The sequence below is a fragment of the Chrysochloris asiatica genome, unplaced genomic scaffold (genome assembly GCF_000296735.1).
Source record: "Chrysochloris asiatica unplaced genomic scaffold, ChrAsi1.0 scaffold00086, whole genome shotgun sequence".
Taxonomy (NCBI): Eukaryota; Metazoa; Chordata; class Mammalia; order Afrosoricida; family Chrysochloridae; genus Chrysochloris; species Chrysochloris asiatica.
In genome coordinates, this window is record NW_006408604.1 from 13422005 (window position 1) to 13436128 (window position 14124).

General features: G+C 36.2%; 1 pseudogene; it reads left to right on the plus strand.

Annotated features, from left to right (window-relative positions):
• Positions 1-866: 866 nt before the first annotated feature.
• LOC102827531 lies at positions 867-14069 on the plus strand (annotated as a pseudogene).
• Positions 14070-14124: the final 55 nt, after the last annotated feature.

Below are 14124 nucleotides of genomic sequence, written 5' to 3' on the forward strand. Positions count from 1 at the left end.
TCTTTAGTAAATTTTATTTCCATGTATTATTAATGATATTTTCCCCAACCTTAATCCTTTTATTGGTTTATCACATTGTGGGGGATTATCAAACACCTGTCAAACCACTGAGAATTGTGGTACAATCAAGGTGACTTATATTTTTATTGTTGTGTTATTAGGTGCCATCCAGTCAGTTCCAACTTATAGTGACCCTATGTACAATGAACAAAACACTGCCTGGTCCTGTACAATCCTCACAATTATTGTTATGCTTGAGCCTATTCCTGCTGTCAATGTGCCAATCCATCTCATTAGGAGTCTTCCTCTTTTTCGCTCACCCTTCACTTTATCTAGCATAATGGCCTTTTCCAGGGACTAGTCCCTCCTGATTTATTATCAGTCCTATGTATGAGAGATGAAATCTGGGCACCTTGGCTTCTAAGGAGCATTCTGGCTGTACTTCTTACAATTCAGACAGTTTTGTTCTTCTGGTAGTTCATGGTACTTTAAATACCATAACTCAAATGCATCAAATTTTTTATGATCTTATTTTGGGGAGACTCAATTCAATCCATGATAGTGAATAATTACTTTAGGGCAGTAAACTCAACTAAAGGTGATGCTGCTCACCAGAGGACATTTGGGAATGAGCTTTGATAACACAGTGGCTATGGGCTTGACTGTTAACCGAAAGGTTGGTGGTTTGAAGCCACCAAATACTCTATAGAAGAAAGATGTGGTAGTTTGCTTCTATAAAGATTTACAGCATAGGAAACACAATGAGGCATCTCTTCACTGCCTATAGGGTCACTGTAAGTCAGAATCGACTTGATTGCAATGGGTTTGAGTTCTGGTTTTCTTTAGAAACATTTTTAATTGTCACAATGAACAGGTACTACAGCATCTAGTGTAGGGCTGCCAGATTTAGCAAATGAACATATAGTACAACCAGTTATATTTTAACTTCAAATTAACAACAAATAATGTTTTAGTATAAGTATGCTTTGGGATAAGAATAATATAATTACATCATGTTATAATTATGTTATCAAAGACCAATCTTAAACCTAGGGACCTTGTTAGTTGAAGAGATGTTGTTGTTATTGTTAAGTGCCATCTAGTCAGTTCTGACCCATAGTGACCCTGTATAGGGTTTCAGAGGAGCAGCTGGTGAGCTTGAACCACTGACCTTGTGGTTCAGAGTGACTTTACAGTTCAGTGCATTAACCCATAGTGCCACAGCAGGACTCCAAAGTTTTGTATATGTCATCACATATAGAAACTCTATAGGACAGTGTGCGCTCCTTTAGGTTTCTGAGAATAAATGTTCATGGGAGCAAACAACCTCATCTTTCTCCAGCGGAATTCCTGGTGGATTCAAACCACTGACCTTAATGACCTTAACCAACAGGGCTCCTATGAATCCTAATCATCATCACGGGGAATCATATATAGAAGGAACCCTGGGGAGTACTGATTAAGAGCTCAGCTGCTAACCAAGAGTTTGGTGGTTTGAACCCACCAGTTGCTCTATCTGTGAAACTGGCCATCTGCTCCCATACTGATGTTGCTGTGGTTTAGGCTTCCTTACAACATGGTGGCTTCCAGGCAGTCAGATTTTCGTACATAATCACTCAAGACTCTAAGCAGAAGAGTTCCAATGACTAAGGAAACACTACATGGCCTTGATGACAGTTTTAGAAGTCATATAATGATTGAAGAAGTCAGAAACCCACCCAACTTTAAGAGGAAGAGGCTTAAAGAATTCACAGCTATGTTTTAAAACTGGCACTGATTCCAAAAGATTCTAGTATAACATCAGCAGCATTTTATTTATTTACTAAACAGTTGGTTATTTTATAAGTAATATGCATTGGTGATATAAATTTTAGATAGGTGCTGCATATGGGGATTCTGAAAACATGCCTCTGAGATGTCTGATTTCAGGGAGCACAATTGGCTGACAGCCCCAGTTCCAATGCACTGAAATTCATCTTCCCAGCCACTTCCATGCCTTGCTCCCTCCCAGCCACTGATGGAGCATGGCAGAACTCACAGGACTCTTGATGTACAATGTCAGCTTGAGGACTCAGTGGCTTTTTTTTGAAACTTTCTTAGGCCTGCATTTCTGCTTCAGACCTTCCTCCTTTTCTTCCCACTCTCCTTCACAGGGATCAGATTTACATTGCAGTAGGACAGCTCACCCAACTTCTTCCTGGTCCCTCCCCGCTTTCCCCCAATAATTTCCTTGCATCTGGATTAATACACTGGGTTGTTTAGATTGGGGTTTCCTTAATGTTTTTAGTTCATAACTAAGGTGGATGGTCTAGATGTATTATAAGGAAAGAAGACATTGTAAACAAATCTTTAAAATCCTATCTCTATTTTGTGTTTTAACAAATTGAGATTCAAATTTTAATGCATAGTTTGACATGTAAATTATAAGCAGTGTCACATTGGCAGCAGCAGATAATGTGATACCTTCCTTGGAAGTCACTAGCTGAGATCTTGAGAGGAATAAAGGTGGTTTTCACAAAGATAATTAAGACTTTGTCTTGGAGTACAACTGGAAGGCTCCCATTCTTTTATGGTGGTCACCGCCAATAGTACAGGAAAAAGAATCTTAAACATTAAAGCTTTGGACACATAAATCTATATCAAGTCCATCATACTTCAACCAGTCTGAGGTATACCAGTATACTGAAGGCAGAAATTCTCTATCAGAAAGCATGGCATGCACACTGGCTGATATATTTATGATCATTTCTGCTGGGAAGTTTATAATAGGGGTTTTAGGGACTGGATTTATTGTATTGGTTAACTTCACTGGCTGGAGTAGGAGCTGGAAGTTCTCTTTGATTGACTTTATTCACACCTTCTTGACTATTTCTAGAATACGTCTATGTATAGTAAATTTTGGGTATTGGCTTTAATGCAATCTATGAGAAAATATTTACAACAGTAATCTAGTGGGAATTGACCTGCTCTGGACAGGCCTCAGCTATTTCTGCATTACCTCCCTCAGTGTCTTTTTATTTCCTCAAGAGAGCTACCTTCTCCAATCCCATATTCCTCTGGATGAAGTAGAGAATTCACAAGGTGCTTCTCTTTATTTTATTGGGGGCACTCTTTTCTTTCTGCATATGTCTTATTTTGAAGAATTCAATAGTTAAAATAATGGAAAAAGACCAGGTAAAAACTGAAAGCAATTTGACCTGGAATAGCACAGTGAGGAAATAGAATTTGTTAAGTTCTCATGGTGTTCATCATTCCCTTTGTGGTGTCACTGACGTTCTTTTAACCCTCTCTTTATGGCTCCATACCAGACGGATGAGAGACACAGGTTCTTGGGATCTTAGCACAGAGGCCCATATAAGAGCCATGAAGACTACAATTTCATTCCTACTCCTTTTTGTTATGTACTAGTTGAGCAATAGCATCATGGTGTGGAAATATATTTTTCTAGACAATATTGGTGCAAATCCAGTTGCTGATATGTTAATGTTTTTCTGTCTATCTGGCCATCCATTTATTCTCATTTTATGGAACAGCAAATTCAACCAGGCTTCTCTCTGTATACTGGGGAATCTGAAGTGTTGCACAAATAGGAGGAAACCTGCATTTGCATAAACTTGCCTGAAAAGAGTGCTGATGTTCTCAAGAATGAAGGTGGCAAATTGTACCTTATGCATATTCCTTTCAATGATCTCAGCTTCTTTTATTATGTTCAGGGGTGGGTCATTGAACCTATTAAACTTATCTGCTTGTTGTTGTGAGGTGCTGTCAAGCCATCAAGTTGCTCCAATCATAACAACCCTATGCACAACAGAACCAAACACTGCCCTGTCCTGCACCATCCTCACAATGGTTGTGTTTGAGCCCATTGTTGCTGTCACTGTGTCAATCCCTTAGTCAAACATGATGTTGTTCTCCAGAGATTGGTCCCTCTTGATAATATGTCTAAAGTGTGAGAGACAAAGTCTTACCGTCCTGGCTTCTACGTAGCATTCTGGCTGTACTTCTTCCAAGACACATTTGTTCTGCTGACAATGCATACTACTTTCAATATTCTTCAACAACACCATAATTCAAATACATCCATTTTTCTTTGGTCTTCCTTATTTTCTGTCCAATTTTCACATGCATTTTGAAAGTACCATGGCTTAGGTCAGGCACACCTTAGTCCTCAAACTGACATCTTTGCTCTTGAACACTTTAAAGAAGTATTTGCAGTAGATAGCCATTTGATTTCTTGACTGCTACTTCTATGGGTGTTGATTATAGATACAAGAAAATTGAAGTATTTGGCAACTTCAAATTTTTTCTGTATTCATCATATTATTTATTGGTCTAGTTCTGAGCATATTTGTTTTCTTGATATTGAGGTACATCTATATACAATCTATACTAGACTGTAATCTTTGATCTTTATCAGTGTTTCGATTCCTCTTTCAGCAAACAAATTTATGTCATCTGCTTATTGCAGGTTTTTCACAATTCTTCTGCCGATCCTGATGCCATGTTCTTCTTCATATAATCCAGCTTCTTTGATTATCTGTTCAGAATACAGATTGATTGATTATGGTGAAGGGAAACAACCTGCTTGGAATAAGCTAGAAGAAAAGTGCTTCTATGACAATTGTGGTTAAATACACAATATAGATTTTATAGCAAAATTAAAACACGTGGATAATGTATTCTGTTGGACACACTATACTAGACATTATTGTTTTATTTCACTTGATTTCCATGATTTTGATTTGATAAAAGAATATATATACACAAATGGAACAACCAGACCAAATATAATGAGGATGGTCATGCGTTGTGAAGAATGTCTCCGATGTCATTAAACAACTTGTATAGAAATTGTTGAATGAGAAACTAAACTGCTATGTAAACATTCACTGAAAATATCATATTACTTCTTAAAAGATATATGTACATATCAATCATATAAAGAATTTCCATGGGTACACAGAGATAAATTTATGCTCATACAAAGATGAACTCTTAAGGACATAAATATTTTATGTTTCCCTTGAAAATTAGAAAGGAATATTCAAATGAGAGCAGTAAACACTTGGGGACTTTATAAAAATTACAGAAATACTCATAAACACAAAAATGGAGTCATTTAAAGGTCTCACTTCAGTGATTATTTCCTAATGCAAATTGTGACTTGCTAATATGAGTATTTATAGCAAAAAGCATCAAGGGATAACTAAGAGAATTCATTGGTTATTAATAAACTATTATATCAAGCATAATATTGTATACCTGATGCATCTTCATAAAATATGTTATATAGCTCTGAAAACTTATATGATACTAATGACAAATAGACAAATCAAGAGAATGGAAAAAGTCTTAATACATATATACAAATTTGGCTACCTGTTTTTCATTTTTACTGTTTTGCTTTGTCTTTTTAGACTTTGAGAGAGATGTATACCAGTCCATGCCTTTTCTAACATTTAGATTTTTTCCCCTTACATTTTAAATGGATATTTTTACAGTTTTTTCATCTCCCACACTTTCTTGGGACACACCAGGAAGGAAACGGACCAGTACCACCAGGGGTATCTAGACTTCTGCACCTAACGCAGCCGGAGTGGTCAATAAGTACAAATAATGTGGAATGGAAAAGATCTTATACACAGGAGGAAGGCTACAGGGCCTTCTGGGCTTGGGAGCCAAGGCCTATACTATGCTGGCACAGCCCACTTAGCAGATTCCCATTTTGCAGATAAAAAGGTAGATGCTCCCTTGTAGAGGTAGGAAAGATACTACATGGAGGGGAATTATTTTTTAAATATTTGGAAGAAAGGCAGATTTCCTTTTATAGATGGGCATGCCAGGGAAGAAGGAACATTTATTTTAAATATCAGATGAACATTAATGTACATATATCTGTTTGTGTCAAGACTCTCATTTCTTTAGGACATAGACCAAGTACAGGGATTGCTGGATCATAAGGTATTTCTTGATATATTTACGTTTATCTTTCTGTCATCAGTAATTCCTAATAAACATATATAGCCTCTCTCTAGGTAAAGTAAAGAGACTTCATAATTATTTTTCCCATTGTATAAATATCCAAATTTCATTAAAATTACCAGAAAAATTGGCTTCTAATTGCTTTATATTTCACATGTACTTTTTATAAATAGTTATTAAGAGCTTGCCTTAGATTTTCCTGCTATTATATCAACAGTTAACAAGCAACAGTTGCTGTTGAGTTGATTCTGACTCATGGAAATCCTTTGTGCCTTAAAGGGATTTCAATGACTGGTTTTCTCAGATGTAGATCACCAGCCCTTTCTTTGGAAGTGTCTCTGGGTGGACTTGAATCTCCAACCTTAAGTTAGTAGCTGAGTGCATTAACGCTACAGTTCCCAGAGACTCCAGATCAACAATAGACTTCACCATACATTTTACTGATTGCTTTGCTAACCACTGTTTCTTAGATTTTTGTTGCTACTTTGCAAAAGGAATCATAGGTATATATCTTCACATTTGTTGTTTTGTTTTTCAGAAGATGTGTTGTTACTCATCATTTCCTGGATTCTGAAAATTGCTTTTATTTCTTTTAATGTGTTTTCTCAGTATAGAACTTCTAAGTACAGAATTTCTAATGTCTTATGTTGGTTTACAATTTCCTGTGACACAGGTGGGAAGTGTTATCCAACCTTTGTGACTATAATTCCTTTATAATTGTTGGTAAAAATCAGGAGGGTCTGAACTAAGTCAGTTGCCATTGCTTGGTGGAAAGGGATAGATGTTAGAGAATTAATGTTGTGGAATCAACTGTTACTAGTCCAATAAGTGTGAAAGTGAGGAAGGGAAAAGTTAGAATGACTAGAAATCTGGCTTCTGTGAATGGATGATGTGCAAAACATGGGGGATACAATTGCAGAAGTGATTCTGGACTAGTTTGAGAAATTAAGAACTTACATTCCTCTCGAGCCCATGAAATGAATTCATTCAACTCTGGGAAGGTATAAAAAAAAAAAAAAAAGACATATTTTGAAAAACACTGGAGAGGACTGTTATCTGTCCTTTATTTTATCTCTGGTCCATAAGGTATAAAACTCTTATGATCTGCACATTCTTCCTCTGAGTACATTTGACCAGCAAAATATGTGATGTTAAATTTTTTAAAAATTGTCTAGGAATAAGCCATGTGATGTTAAAGCTTTCAGATTTAGATTATGGTGGCTCTGCATTCGTAGTAGATTTTCATTCTTAGAAGTCCCATGTTTGAATTGGTCTCAAAGCATCATCTAAATTAGTGAAGATTGTTTTCCTTTCTTGTGCTCTTTGTCATCCCTGTTTGCATTTTTCAAGTCATTTTAGAGGTAATTTGCTCAATAGAAGAAGCTGCTTATGATGTGTTGGGGTTTTTTTTCCCCTAAGGTAAGATCTCTGTATCTTTCTGGTTACTCTTATGTTTTGATTTCTGGAAACAGCCAAATGAGGAAAGCCTTCTTGAGGACTCTTTGGTACCTGAAGCATGACCTGAAAGAAGAATACTCTCAACTATGTAGATCAGTCTGCAAGAATGTTCTTTTCAAGCCAAGGGAGAAGTCAACCAGAAGTCTTTGTGGCATTTTCTTTCTTCACTGTTTTCTTCCTTTGGTATGTGTATTGACTCACTGAGTATCATTTAAATTCTCCATAAACTATGATAACTCTAATCTAGTAACTAGGTTTATTTTGTTTGTTTTTTTTAAAAGAGGAAATATCTGTAGAACTTTCATATTAATTTTTTAAAAATTGTCTAGGAATAAGCCATACTCTAGTTACACAGCTAAAAGGAGCTCTGGTAGCGTAGTGGTTACGACTCGGGCTGTGAACCGCCCTGTACAGGGTCGCTATGAGTCGGTTCCGACTCCACGGCACATAACAACAACAACAACAACAACAGTTACACAGCTATACAAAAGAGGGACCTTTGTAGTTAGAAATTTAACAAACATCATAGAAATAGTAAGTGTGGGTGTAAGAAGACTTAACAGAGAAAAAAAAGATAAGTAGAAAAAAACAACTTAAAGGAAAATTGAAACTCACCAGACACGAGTGCTGAGTCATTCATAGATTTAAGGATGTTAGAATTCATCAGTGCTTTTTGGAATTATGAGGTCAACATGAATCTGTAAAGAAAACTCTCATTCAGAAAACCATAATTCATTGATGTACTAGATTAACTAAAACTATTTATTTGTTCTAGTTTACCCCCTATCTCTGTAAGAAAACAGGCTAAGCAATTTATTACATGTTTGGGTAACTTTTTACAAATTTCTAGATTCTGTGGTAGATATTGAGATGACAAAAATAAATAAGACCTGTTTCTTATACTAAAACACAATATGTTTGTATTTTAATGGAAAAGATATGTGCTTTTCTCCTAACTATTTCTCAGTGTCTGATGACCTTTTGTCATTAGAAAAAATAGTACAAGTTTCTTCTAGAAACGTACTCCTGCTTTACTTGACAGTAGAACAAACAGGATAAGGTTATTAAAGATAGATGTTGAGAGGAGGTCACAAAGGAAAAACATAGGTTTACAAATATATTAAGTATTTGTATATATTTTCCTGTTGCTATAACTGTAGAAATGAGATAATCTAAAATTCATTGAAGCTAGTTATTTCATAGAAGAAGTTCAGTTACTACCCTTGGAAATGTGATTATAGTAAAATATTGTGTGATCAAAGTGACAAAGTGATGTGGCACTAATATAGCAGATTATATGAGAAACATGTTGAATCATATAGTAGTGACTGCTGAAAGTAGGTGATGGGTATATCAGATCTATTATATCCTTTTCTCTAATTGTACTTATGCTTGAAATTTTTCACATTAAAAAAATGAGAAATTATTAAAAAATAAATAATCTTGCTTTAAGTTTCATTTATTCTATCATAAAATGTAGACATGAAAAAGGAAAAGTATGGTTAGAGATAATAAAGCAATTAATTTTTTAAAAATGTTTTATTTGTCCAAGTTATGCTTGGAGATAAAAGCAGGATAATGAAGATTGTTGTAATCACACCTTATCTTTCTGTACAACCCCTCCACCCATCCCTGTAAGATTCCCCTTAAGGAGGAAGAGTGCTGTTGTGAAACGCAGAACAGCAGTGTTGCTAATAAGAGCAGAACATTGTAGGAGACTAAGCCCGAAAGTATCACTGCAAGTCATAGCAGCCTTTATTAAGTGAAAAGACCAAAAAGTGAAGTTATTGTTTCTGGCCATATCCTTCATCTAGGTCTCTACATTTCTAAAGGCAGTCCTTCAGTTTCTTTAAACATTCCCTCAAAATTCTGTCCTCTTGATTGTATACCATGACAAAACAAAAAATTTTTGTCATGGGACTCAAATTCTGTTCCTTTTAAGTGTTCTTTGTGTTTGGGAAACAAAAGGAAACTTGAAGGTACACGATTAAGGGTGTAGGCTGGATGGAATAAGTTTTCCCAAAGAAATTCTCATAGTACAGTCCTGCTGCCCTCAAAGAATGACCAGATGTATTGTCTTGATGGAAAAAGAAAATGCCCTGGTGCAACTTTCCTGGCCTTTTTATCACCAATGCAATTTTCCATTTTCTTACAACTTCTTCATAATAATCCCCATGATTATCCGGTGTTCTTTAAGAAAAGCTATCAAGATTGCCCTTTTAGCATCCCAAAACACACTCCCTGTAACTTTATGAACAGACCTTTCTGTCTTGGATTTAATTGACCCAGCAGATCCGCCTCAAAAGTCACTGTTTTGATTGGAACTGTTTTTTGAGTGCTCCTAGTGGAGTCCTGCAGTGCTGTGGGTTGACCTGCAGGACTGCAAAGTCTGTTTGAACCACTAGGTGGGCAGTTTAAGCTCACCAGCTGCTCCTTGGAAACCCTCTGCAGGGTTGCTATGAGTCGGAACCGACTCTAGGCACTTAACAACAACAACAATAGAGTCCTGGTTTTGGAGCTGTGGGATAAAGCATTGGATCATAAGGTCGGTTTGAACCACGAAGTCAGCAGCTCAGATCACCAGCTGCTTCTTGGAAACCCTATACAGGGTCACTATGAGTCAGAATTATTCGAAGGCACTTAACAACAACGATGGACTCCTGGTGTGTTATTGTAGAATAAGCAATGGACTGCTAGCCACAAGGCTGGTGGTTAAAACCTACCAGCTGCTCCTAGGAAACCCTATACATAGTCACTATGAATCAGAACTGACTCAACACAACACTTAACAACAACAATGGAGTCTCATATGCATGTGAAAGTTGGACAATATGCAATAAATATGTTTATGAAAGTTAGACAATAAATAAGGAAGACCTAAGAAGAATTAATGCATTTGCATTTTGATGTTGGAGGAGAGGATTAAAAGTACCATGGACTGCCAGAAGAACAAACAAATCTGTGTTGGAAGAAGTACAGCCAGAAAGCTCCTTAGAAGCCAGGATGGCCAGACTTCTCTCTCATACTTTGGGCACATTATGAGGAGAGACCAGTCTCTGAAGAAGGACATCAAGCTTAGCAAAATAGAGGGTGAGCGAAAAAGAGAAAGACCCGCAATGAAATAGATTGGTCTAGTGAGACCAGCAATGGGCTCAAGCATAGCAACAATTGTGAGGTTGGTGCAGGACGGGGCAGTGTTTTGTTCTGCTGTTTGTAAGGTTGCCATGAGTTGGTACTGAGTCAAAAGCACCTAACAACAACAACAGCAATGGAGTCTGGTGCAGTGCTATAGGGTAAGCACTGGACTACAAACTGCACGGTTGATGACTAAAACCTACAAAATCCTCAAACCCACCAGCACTCAGAAATCCTATACAGGATCACCATGAGTCAGAACCAAATGAACAACATTTTACTACAACAAAACAATCCTAAGACAAGACTATCGCTGAGAGGACTTGTTCGTAGCTGTCCATTGATCACAAAGACATACTTAAACAAGTTTTTTTGTTTTTTGTTTTAAAGAATAAACCCATACATATATAAGCTGTGACCCTAATACCTTTTGACTGACTCTTGTATTACACATGAAATTCAGATTTAGTCACTTTTTTGTGCCTTCTTACACAAATCAAGTTATACAGAAAACTTGGTATGGTTTCGGATTAGTTTAGAAGAGTATCTGGAAAAGAGAACTTGGTGGGGGTTATCATTATATATTCAATGTTTTGTTTTCCAGAAAGACTTTTAGCATTTCTGAAAAACTAGGAACTTCCCACAAGAAGAGAAGAAAAAAATTGTTCAGAGCTGAGTCCTCACTGTAAATCTTGAGCAAGAAAGCGAAAGACCCTGATTTCTTAAAATACACTAGAATCAAGTTGCTTAACAAGTAAAGTCTCCTAGAAATATTCTTGGAAATCCTCCTAATTCATCTTATTATGTCAGTGACTTTATGATCAGTGTTAAGGGAGACCTGGAAGTATTTTAACATATAGTTACTGTTAAGTACCATCCAGTCTGACATATTGTATCCTTAGTAAATAAGTAAGAGAGCAATTCTTTTTTCTTTTTTAAAACTTCTTATTGTATATTAAGTGAAACTTTATAGAGAAGATCACATTCAAAAAATCATACACTTTGTATCATCTCAATGACCCTCCATACAACAACAGTTATCCTGTGGTCCCTATTTCCATTCCACCCTCCTTCCCATCCCTTCTCAACTTTGTTCTTAGGTAAATGTTGCCCTGTTGATCTTGAATAATCAACCATTTCATGCGGATCTTATCTGACTAGAGTTGTTGTCCCCCCATATCTATCTATCTATCTATCTATCTATCTATCTATCTATCTATCTATCTATCTATCTACTACTTGATTAAAAATTGGGCCAGGAGGGTGAGTTTCCTTTCCAGATGTGAAGAGTGGTTGAGGGCCATGGTCTCAGGTTCCTCTAGTCTCTTTCTGACCAGTAAGCCGGTTTTTTGTTTTTTATAATTTTGAATTTTGTTTCACATTTTCTCTCACTATATCAGGGACCCTCTAACGTGATCCCTCTCAGAGGTAGTGGTATGTGGGCACCATCTAGTTTTTCTAATCTTAGAATCATGATGATTGAGGTTCACCTGCTCCATTGATCCACTGGACTAGTTGATCAAGCATCTTCAATTTTCATCACTCTGATTTCTTCAGCACGTGGAATGAACCAATAGGGCACACATGCCTTGTCTTTTCACTGGGCATTTCCTAACTGTATTTTCATAGACCAGGGCATTGACACTGAATTGCCAATGCTATGATTATCAGACCAGTGCTTATCCTACAGTGCCACACCAGGACAATATTATCGATATGAGAAAATAATAGTTATATGCTTCTTAATGGGAAAAAGCTTGACAATGCTCTTTTTAAATAGGCATTTTGTGATTTCCAAGTTTCTGCATTATATGAATTATCTGATTTTATCTGAATTAAAAATTACTTAAAAAATTTCCTTTCCAAAGCAGTTTTTTGCTGTTACCATGAAAGCTTCACCTACTTTGCATAAAATTTTAGTTTCTGGTAAAATGGAAATTCTCTTTATGCTAGTACATGTCATTTGCATCTTAGTTTGTAAGGTAACACTGCAAACGAGCTTTCCCTGAAAAGAGAAAAGATAGAATCTGAGGGAATGGTTACAATTAGAAATAACAGCAACAAAAAAACTCTCATAATCAGAAAAGTTTGAAATATTCAAATTGATGAGCATAACTATAGAAATTATTACTAAAGTTGTACAATTTAACTAAGTGAGCTATTTCCCTACTCATTTTCTATACCGAAGAACTCAACATGGAGACAAAACTACTGATAGCCTACTGTCGTGGAGTTGATTTTGACTTACAGTAACCCTGTACACTTTCCAAGACTGTAAATCTTTATGAGTACACACACAGCCCTATCTTTCTCCTGTATAGACACTGATTTGTTTGAACTGTAGACCTTGTGGTTAGCAGTCCAGAGCTTATTTTAGAGTTACAACCTGGCCCCTTAAAAAGGTTTAATAAATATTGCTGGTTGGTCGAAAAAGAGAACTTTTTTCTTCAGTCACATTAATCTTGTATCTGAGTAAAGTTTTCCACAAATCAAGAGAACTACTTAGGTGAGTTGTTAACATTTAGAATGTGATTTGAGACACATATATAGACACTCAGCAAATACTTTTTGAATAAATAAATGAATGGATCCATGCAAACATGCATAGAAATATGCTATATGAAGGGACGATTCCTAACGGCTTTTCACATAAATAGCATTCAAGATAATACCTTGCATTCACAAATCCATGAGTATAAAAACACAGCAACAATTTTGTCAGTTAATATTTATGAAATTTACCTTCCCCAAGAGAAGATTAAAATCTAAGCAAAAAATAAAAAATAGAAATATGAAGGGGCAATATCAGAGCTCTAGGGGAGATGAGGTAAGGGGTTGTTGTTATGTGCCGTGGAGTTGGTTCCGACTCATGGCGACCCTGTACAGGGTTTCTGAGGCTATAAATCTTTACCGGAGCAGAAAGCCTCATCTTTCTCCCGCGGGACACCTGGTAGTTTCGAACTGCTGACCTTGAGGTTAGCAGCCCGATTCGTAACCACTACGCTACCAGAGCTCCTTAGATGAGGTAAAGGGTAACGATAAGAAAATGGCTTCTAAAACCTACATTAACACAAACTAGACATAAATAAAAATCGTAAGTATTTTTATGTGATTGGATTATAACCTTTTATCCTCTTTATATTACAACTGGCAGTGTACCCTTTTGGGAATGCAAGGGGGTAAAATTAAGAAAATGCATTTTTTTGTGTCTTTTGTTATTCGGAGTTAGTTTCTATAGTGACCAAATTCATTGATTATTTTTGTACAGTATTTCTTCTTCACATATATAAATTGTGATTATAAACACAACAAATGATGAGAATGATGTTGATATTGATAAAAATCAACAGAGTTAATTTAACTCTTGGCTTTATTGTGTTTTGTATCCTTTAGCTATTTCTTTGGCATCCCACACCACTATTCATGATAAATGCAAAATAGTCTCAGAAGAACAAGTCAAATCCATGAAACAGGAGATTTCCTTTGCATATTAACTAATTGTATATACACATTCAGTCTGAACATATTATATATTCTCTAGGGTAGCTA